Source organism: Homalodisca vitripennis, unplaced genomic scaffold, assembly GCF_021130785.1.
Source record: "Homalodisca vitripennis isolate AUS2020 unplaced genomic scaffold, UT_GWSS_2.1 ScUCBcl_3651;HRSCAF=9311, whole genome shotgun sequence".
In the NCBI taxonomy this organism is placed as follows: domain Eukaryota; kingdom Metazoa; phylum Arthropoda; class Insecta; order Hemiptera; family Cicadellidae; genus Homalodisca; species Homalodisca vitripennis.
The window spans coordinates 42847-53364 of record NW_025779759.1 but is presented as its reverse complement, the minus strand read 5'-3'; positions in this window follow the sequence as shown (position 1 = coordinate 53364).

The window sequence follows — 10518 nt, the reverse complement described above, 5'->3', positions numbered from 1 at the left end:
TCCCAAAAACTTGTATTTATTCTGTTACGCAAGAATTTCCAAACTATTTCCCGTTCAATGTTTTGAATAAAGATTAGAAAACTTTAATCTTATCTATACCAGGAGCGAGGTATTATTTTTTAAGGGTATTTATAAGCATAGTTACGTCTTCTTTGAAAATAGCTTCTAAAATTACATTGAATCTGACTTGTTTACACATCGTCAAAAATAGCTTTTTAAATACTTAAAAAGTTGAAAAAATTCATAGGCATATTGCTACCGTAATCTAAAATTCTATGTTATCTAAATTATGTTCAAAAAAATATTCATTAAACTCATTTGTACAGTCCTTTTGGAGTCGTTATTAAAGGGTTTATCCATTTATATACAAATCCTACCAGATTTTGAAGTTTACTTTCATTTGATTAGTTATGCCATTTAAAAACCCCTTTCCAAGTATTTTTTGTTATTACTTCTACATTTTTTCACAATTGTACTTTATAGTAATTATTTTTTTTTAGCGCTCTTATTTCATCTTGTAACTTGTTTATAAATAATGGTATATAATAGTTTATAAGATTAATAATTTTAGGATGTTTCTTTTACAAGTGTTGGAATAAGGAGTTTCATCTTTTTAAATTTTTCTCTACAAATAAAAAATCAATTTATCCAAAAGGGTTTGTATTTGTTTATTTTTTTTTAAAATTAAAAAGTTATTATTTCTTCACTTTGTTTTATATTTTTATATTATGAAATACGTCAATGAAAAGAGTCAAAAGCAAGACGACGGGTCCTGATCGTTGTAAACATTCAGGACCAGTCCGGGCTTTCCAACGCAACAGCTGTCTCCAGCTTATCATAGTTGACGCGCGTCTCTGGTGCGGCTGGAGAGGTTGGCAAGGGAGCTCGTTCCCCCCTCCCATCCCCACCGTGGCCAGTGATACGCGCACCCCACACAACAGTGAGTGGTCAGTGATACCCCGGCGGTGTATTGTTGAGACATCCACTTAAAAATTCCTTGTATCGGCACGCAAATACGGGGCGAAAAACCATGATCAATACAGGTGGGCCCGGGAGTCTTGCCCCGCAATCCTTGTAGGCTCATGATTTAAAACCCTTTCTAATCCATTCATTCGCCAATAACCCTTTCAGTTATAGCTATAACAAGTTGCGTGTTCTTCTAATATAAATTTTATATTCCCAAATCACCAACAATTAAAAAAATTGTTCATGCGCTTTATGAAAACTATTTAAAACTACTGAGAAATCCATTTAAATTTGAAAGAATCTATTGAATTTGGAAAATATTTATCTGTATTACAGATAATAAAACAAATATTTCATATCCCAAAGAATATTAATTTTTAATTTTTTAAAAGGGCATCAGCTGTTTGCATTTGAAATATTTAAGAAGTTTTGTATTAACTGAAAATTGAAACTTTTAACATATACCGCAATGCCACCTGATCATATACTATCGTTGCAAATTTTTGAATAACAAAAACATAGTTAGGTATTGAATATTGATTTATTTCGGGTTAAAACTATTAATCCATAATTTCCCGGATAGATATAATTTTATCAGGAATAAGTCTTTTTCTTGTGACATTTTCTAAAATAAAATAGATCAAAATTTTTTCAATAATACTTCTTATGTTTTGATGAATTAGGTTTAAAACTAAAAATACTACTAATTTAAATTGCTCGGATAAATAAATATTTTACAAGACAAAAAATAATTTAAAATAATGATATTGAAGAAAAGAAATATAGAAGCTAGGGAAAAAATATAACATGATCATGATATAACTCTTCTACATTTTTATTATACATACATATATACATTAATATATGTATACAATCTACAATACTACACATCGCACATAAAAAATATTGAAAACAGATCAGTATTTAAAAATCAAAAAAACTAAGTTAGCCTATACCTTGCTTAAAGTTCAGCCTGGCAAGTTACACATGGACTAACTCGAGAAGATTCCCTTTCACCTCCGTAAAGAAGATCTTGCACGTTGGCGGGACCACAGGACATTGGTAGTTCTTCTCCCGCCGTTTTCAACCTTCTCCCGCCTAGCCCTGAAATTTCTTCCTTCCTCGTCAAGCGTCAAGGGACTCGTTGAATGTAGACCGGATGGTTTCTACCCCAGGTTCATATGCCGAGTAGGACAAAGCTGCTTTTGACCCTTTCCGTTTCCTCAGGAATTTCCCTTCTTATCTAGTCGGCTGACGAATTTTAACCCGATGATGCCCCGGTGGCAGATGTTGGGGGGGACCAGACCTTATTTCCCCAAACGGTGACAGGCAAATCGATCATAGATCTGGTTATATCCATATCTAAAGGCCCTTTTTTCCCCACTTCACTTCAACCCAGAAGAGACGACGTCTTCATTCTTCTCATGCGGGGACGCCATAGGATCTCAAACAGTATTTCCCTGGGTTCTGGAGTATGCTCCTGTTCTTTCTATTCGACAAAAACCCTTCCCAAAGGAATTCTACCTTTGTCCTTCAAAACATTTATTTTCTTGTTACAAGTTTCTTCACAATTTCTGTTCCGACAACTTTTCTAGGCTTCTTTGTTTGTTTCTTAAACTGCATCAGTGCTATCGTCGATATTTAAAGTACAAAAGTCGCAATGGGACGAAATTGGGAAGTTGGACTCCAAAATTTGTTTCTGACCCTTTTTGTTCCTTTCGAGAGAATTTTTTTTCAGATTGTCTTCTAGGGTGAGTTTTCCACCTCCAATGAATTGAGCCTACTCGAACCTCATGCTCTTGCGTCGCGTTTTTTTTTTTTCGGACCCACAGGGTTTTTGGAAACCGCCAAACGAGGCTGTCGGCCTGTTACACCACTACACATTGCTATTACTCATCTTCAAGCAAACTTGCGTGAAAATCCTTTATTTACTGCCAATTACACGTTAACCTCAGTTGTTTTCGTCAGTAACAAGCTATGACACTCTGTACACAGTTGGACATTGTAAAAGCAAGTAAACAAAAAATATACACAATAATAAATATATTTTATAAACACAGAATAAACCTCTAGATCCACTTTTTCTTGAATAAACAACAAATTTATGATTATATTGATGATCAGATAAAAAACGCCCCCCAACCAGGTTAGTAAATACTCCCATAGACAATGAAAGGCGAAACTTTCTCCTGAGCGGAGTTTTCGTATCAGTCACGGACCTTTACCTCTGAGCGCCCCGACCTATCACTGAATTTTGGGTCAATTTATTTTGTTTTTTCTAAAAAAAAAAATTTTTTTCTTAGGGAGCTTTAATTTTAACAGAATATTTTAAAAATTCTACTTAGAGGTTTTGAAAGTTGAATCGGTACAATTAAAAGACGCAAGTAATATAAAATCAAACGTTTTAAAAATCTTATTCGTGGGACCACTTTGTATAATTAATTTTTTTTAATGTTTCTTTATCAGGCGTTTTGTTGTTTTAAATTAGACTATTTATGGAGTGTCCAAAATATATGTTACATATAATGTAAAGTTATATTTAAAAAAAATAAGTTATTGTGGTAAAGTATATTAAGGAAATTATATTAATTTTTTCTTCATGTATCTTATTTAAACTTAGTTACTCTAAAAATTTAAAAAATCAAAGTTTATAACAAGGCTCAAACAATATATATTTTGAAAACCGTTGACTAAAAAACAAAATTTAAAAATATATAAAATTAAATAGTAAGATTAAAAAATTAAATGGTAACAAAATGAATCCCCAATCTGTATTGAATAAAGGATTTTTTCCCACGTTTGTTTCTATTTTTATTATACTACAGAAACATGAATTTTTCTGCATTATCGTTAATTGTTGGGTCACATTAAATTTAATAAATATGTTTTATTGTCATTTAAAGAGTGATGAATTATTGAAAAACCAGATTTGATATTATTTACATCTTACTTTTGTTATGGTTACCTTTGAGTATTTCGCTTTTTTTGACAATTATCTGACTAATAAAATAAAAAAAAATAATTATTTTAATATATGGAGAAACATAACAACGGGTAATAGAAAAGAGCTTTTTACTTCATCAATGAATCCCCACCTCACTAACAGCTAACGCTCGCCTCACCTTTTCGTTTGAACCAGAGAACCCAAATAAAGGTATTATGTGATTATTACAACACAATACTAACATGTTTATTATATAACGTAAGGCTTTCAATATCGTTATATATGATCTCTGGTTTTTGGAAGTATTTAATTTTTAAAACAGATATCTGCCTTTTGATCTATGTATTCCCATAATGAAAGCATGGGCATTTGTATACTTATCATTATATAAAATTATGTGAAAATATTATGAAAATAATCACAATCATATGGTACTCATGGGCTATAACAGGTAATTATTTGGTGGTAAACCCTTGACAACATTTCCAAAATTAATATAAATTTTGGTGTGTTTTATGGAAAACGTATGAGGATGTATTAAACTGAGTTTTATTACTTAAATCTCTTTGTGGAGAAAATTCCGGAAGGGACCACAATATTCGGATCTTTCTCAGTTTTTTGTCTATAAGTTCGAAAACTACACAACTTAAATGGCAAAATGTATCCAGTAAAATAATTAAAGAAACTTTAAATACCCTTAAAAATTACTGGTTCAAATTTTTGGTAGAGGTATTTCGGCCTACTAGGTATCAAGGTACGTACCATAAAACATTTAGGCAAATCTTTTTTCAATTAGTAATTTACTAATATTTTTTTGCATGTTTTTGGCACTTAAAACTTGTGTTTTCCCCCCCCAACAGCTATGGTGTATATCCGGTATAAACCTTTTGTTAATCTTCCCTACCCCCTCTCGATCACTTCTCTACGCATTACTTTAGAAAGAAAATATTATATATATATATTATAGATTTTATACATATCTAACATGAAAATGCATTCCAAACGCCGAAAAATGAGGTACGTTTCAAGTCCAAGTTTCTTCCCATCCAGTTATTCCGTTATGGTTTTTGTTTCTTGACGGTTAATAATAAGTAGTGGGGTTGTTTTAATGTAATTTTAACCGCGTTTGCAATTTTATCTGTATTCAGTTTGAGTCGACATGACATTGAGTCTCGATGGTGGATTCATGTTGGAAGACGTGATTTGACAGATGTAAAGGTTCAAGTTAACCAGATGTTAAAAAACGAGAGGATTGCAACTGTTATTAAGTATAGTTTCCTATCAATTCATTATGCCTCAATATTGCAGGTTGCTTGAAACAATAGGAAGGGAAATAAACAGTGTATTCCCGTCTTGTTTAAATCGTTTAACTAATATGACAATTTATTTTTTGCTTCCTTTACGTTCGTGATGAAGAAAGAATTTGTTGTTCCTTTGGCCCTCAATGCAAAACCAAGTCAGGTGAGTTATCCCAATTTGGAATTATAATATAGCCTGGTTACCCTTTACACGTATCAACAAGTTACTAAAGATTATAGACAGATACTGTCCATAGTTGTAAATTGTTCAGAAGAAGATGTATATTGTATGGTAAGTGGTGACACTACCAGTGCTAAGCAGATACGTTTGTCAAAAAGCATGTGAGCGATGTGCGCTTGGGGGGAAGCAGAAAAATTAGATGAATAATTTTTCATTGTTGAATAGGTTTGTTTTTTTAAACAGATACAAGTTGAAGTAAAATGCTGATTAACTGAGGGGGGGAAATGAATGATACTTTGTTCTACAATACTTCGTAATGCATGAACGGGTACAAAGAGGGAACTCGAACGCATAAGTACTCCAACCCATGACCAAAAGGCCGTGGAGAATATTTTTCGACGCTGGGGCTGTCTGTTGTAGAGTAATTTTGATTAAATCAGATATCTGAACAGCCTTCTCGACCACACGAAAAAAAATGAAGCAGAGGCGAAATACAGAAAAGTATGGAGCTGGCATTAATATCTATCAGTGATGAAGGCAAGCAGGTTAGATTGGGCGCGTTAAAAAAAACCTCAGGTCAGGGAAATAATATCATAACATTTGAAATTAAGATAAAAAGTAATATACTAATTAGTAAAAAATAAGAAAAAGAAATGTAAATATGCTAAGAAAAATAATTCTGGAAGATATTACGTTGTTAAGGTATACGCGTCGCTAGCAGCCATACTCGCTAATTGGGGATATTTTTTTAACCCGTTTCACATCTCCTTTTCTCAGTGGGACGCTCTTCCTTCTCTTGCGTACAATTTTATTTTTAAACCCAGTGAATAAATTCTCTGGATTCCCTGGGCAGACTAAATGATTTTGATATTATGTATTGCTGTGCGTCACTAATATTCAATTTACTATTAACCAAATGACGGTTAGCTGTTTTGCTCATATGGTATTACTGAAGTTTGGGCCGACACGAAGGGTTTTTTTGTAAATCTATTGGGAGCCATGTTGGATTTTCAGCTACCTATGTTTGATGCTGTTTGCGACCATTCTGCTAGGACTTATGCTGCCATGTTTGATCTCTGTGTTCCCCAACTATTGTCGTGGACTTGGAACTTTTGTCTTTGCATTGTTTACACTGCACAACCCAATGTAGGATTGGTCAACTACTGCCTCTATGGACTGAAATCAACTTCATCTGGACTCGAAGGATGAAAAACGGTGGTAAACGATGTGCCCCTTTCCCCCCAAAATTCAGATAGGGCCGATTTGAGTAGGCTACCAAATTACGCAAAAACTTTTTAAATGTAAATTTTATTTATCTTTTTTTATTTTTCAATTTGATAACTGTATTATAAGTTTCAAAAATATATAAAACATTAAGTAACGAAATGTTTTTATATAAAACCACGTCATATACTTGTTTGGGGACAATGAGAGATTGAATCTATTACAAAACGAAATAAAATAAGAACTTGTTCAATTGTTAGACCATATGTATATGGGTCAACGGACACAAATTACCCTCCTTGAAATGGTACTTTGGGCGCTGTAACCGAAAAGGTTTTTACTACTTCTTGGCTTCCACTTGAATTAGAGGTACGCCAAAGTCGTCAAATAAAACTCTGCCACTCGAATTTCATTTTGCTCCCCGCGACCCAGGGTTTTCAACCCTCTCAGAATCAACCTCCACGCGAAAGTAGAGGTTGCAGAGTCCGGTCACCTGATTCCGGAATTACTCCTGTCAGGACTGGAATCTACCTGCTTCCGGCGATTCCAGGGGTTTCAAACCCCTCTCGGTCAACTCCCACGCGACAGTAGAGGTTGGAAGGGTGTGTTCACCTGCTCCCGGACAGTATTCCTGTCCAGAATAGAATCACTGGCTCCCGCGGGACCCAGGTTTCACCCCTCTCGCTCAACTCACGCGATGGGTAGAGGTTGCTGAGGGTCGTCCCACCTGATAACCGAACATAATATGTCAGACCTGGAATCACTTGCTCAGGCGATTCAGGTTTTTCACCACTCTTCGCTCTAACTCCAGCGGAACGTAGAGGTTGCAGGGTTTGTTCACATGCCTACAGACAATATTCCTGTCAGAACTTTAATCACTGCTCCGGCGCATCACAGGTTTCACCCCTCTCGCTCAACTCCACGCGATTTGTAGAGGTTGTTTTTACAGGGTGTTTCACCTGCTACCGATCATACTCCTGTCAGACTAAGATCACTGCTCCGGGGCCGATCCGGTTTTCATCCCTCTAGCTCTGACTCCACGCAGAAGTAGATGGTTTCGCAGAGTCCTCGTCACCCTTGCCACCGACATGCTCCTGTCAGACTAGAAATGAGCCCGACGTTTGGTTCTGCAATTCAAACAATAGGAAAGTTTCGCGATAACCGTACGAACCCCAACTTGTGTTTTCCCATAGTGGTTTAAACTCAGATCTTTTGTACATTACATTTTTGGATCTTGATGACAAATATAACTAAATTTAATGGTCGGCTTCTCTATGATTAATCATTTGTGACAAGCACCAGTTATAGGAATATGCCGGTTTGTCATATCGAATCTGGTAAGGGCCAGAAACATATTCACCTGTTTCTGAGCCCTTGAAGTGAGCTCAGCTTAATGATATAGTACGATATAAAGTTATTTCACACGCATCTAAACACAAAGGAAGAAGCAATCCCCCAAGAAATTGGTGAATGGAATAGACAATCGTGACCAAAACAACGCTTTAGTGACTATGCCTGATTTACTGGCTCGATTGGTAGACTAATGGCTCTATTTTTGAACACAGTTGCGATCAGGGACAGCATCTCGCGTTTAAAATGGGTGCGATTTTTTTGTCCGTTGGCTAGGTAAATCTTCTATTTCTGTTCTACTGAGCAATAGATAGGTTCAACGCGCTACCTATAAATTTTAGTCGTATTTGTAAGTTTAAATCCAAATCACACAGTATTTTCTATTACATAACATTCCCCATAGAGTAATAACATATCGGCCCAAGGTTTTTTAGGTTCAAAAACGCATAAAAAAATGAAATATTATAATATTTTTGACCTCGCTTGTGTAAATTGTGGGAGGTTTTGTTTTGGTTGGCAATTTTGTGACGTGGGCTGAACAAGAAAAACTGTAACAACCAGTGATGAGGCCTAACCGAAACAAGCCTAGAATCAAAGATTTATTAGAACAATCTCACCTAAATTTTTCACTTGTTTTCATCCAAAGAACTGGTTCTTAAATTATCTAAATCGACGCACTAAAATAATACCTCTTATTTGAAGAAAGTCTGACATATATAGCCAATAGAATTGCAGCAGTTATGATAATTTTTGATTAAGCTCAAAAAAAAACTCCATGAAGTTGGAATGGTTGCAATAGTTTTGTATTAAATGATGTTAATTTAAGTTATAATAAATTTTGTGAGATATTTTATCCCGGAATATTTAAAACACAAACACACCCCACCCCCTTGTGAAATATTAAAATAGTGTTAAAACAGTTGCTGTGGCTCCTTCTAGGTTAAAACAAAGCAAAGGCCTTATCTCGCCTTGGATGAATGGAATCATAATTTTTTATTAATAAGAAGGAGAAGAAACCTATATTCAATATTATGATGAAGGCAAACCTTAATGATATCTAAAGTTTAAAAAAAATATTATGAACAGAATTTACTGTAAAAAAACTAAAAAAATGATTTTAATTTAACCAAGCAGAAATTTTTCTACAGTACACAATTTAAAAACAGATTAACATAGGTTGACCAAAGCACAGTGCTGTAAAAATTATATAGTAACATTTGAGTGAGAGCGGCAAATTCGTAAATCTGTAGATAAGATCGGATGTTAGATTAACGGGGAAGTTAGTGTATCTGCATGCTCAAGACAAGTGGCAGAGTCAATCATCCTCTATATCTTTCTCTAAACCCCAAAGGTCCCAACTCACCTACAACACTTAACTGCCCAAACTCAAACGTTTTCTTTCCTGGGCCTAGTCCCTCCTCCTATTCTTTATCAAATCCTACAAACGACTTTTGAAAGTCATATTCACAATAATTTAAAAAAATTCCTTCACAAATATAAAAATCATCCTTGTGGTGGTTGATACATATTTTCCGTTAGAACTGTATTAAAAACATTTACAAATGAAAATTATCCCGCTTGTTCTTAACGTACATTGTTAACTTAAAGTTTTAATGAAGGTTATATTTCCCGAAAGACTTAAAATTAACAGTACTGTTGTTCCACCCATATTCAAAGAAGGATTCATCCTATAAAAACACTTGACAATTTCAAGACTCAATAAGCTTGCTATCCTATCAGTTATTTCTAAAAATAATTGAGAAAATAATTAAATCAAGACTTAGATAAGCTTTTTGGGAAAAGAAACAATTTTTTTTAGTCCCTGCAAGGTTTGGATTTTGAAAAGGAAAATCAACTGGAAGAAGGCAATACTTGGCAATTACAGAACAAATATATTGTTAGCTTAAATAAAAAATGAGAAAGCCAACAGGTCTATTTATTTCGACTTTAAAAAAGATTTTGATTATGTTGACCTATAAACATCTTATTGGAAAAATTGGAACATTCAGGAGTAAGAGGAATCGCTTCTTAAATGGCTTTTAAAAAAGCTTTTTTAAGCAATAGGGTCCAACAGCGTTAATGATTTAAAAGATTAGGTTTAGTTAACCCTTACTTTGTCAAGGCTGGAAGTACGCACAAGGGTCAGTGGACCTCAGTTCAATCCTATTTTTAAATTTTTATTAATGACCCGTTAATAACTTCCTTTTTTATGGGCAAAATTATGATGCTTATTTGCTGACGATGATCGCGTTCTTTTATTCATTCACAGACGCCCGCCTATCGCCTGGGCAACTTATTACCAGAAAACTCAACACTGTTAAAAAAATTGGTTGTGTGAAAAACCAAAATGCAAGTTAAAGATGTCATAAAAACTTAGTACGTTATATTTACTGTCATATCAAAATTTTGATTTTCCCCTCTGATATAGTATACAACATTAGATAAAGTTGTACTCAAAACCAAAAGTTATCACAAACAATAGAAAAAGGTAAAATATTTTAAATATCTAGGAGTTTGTATCTGGACCGAACAATTTTAAATTGGGGACAGACACA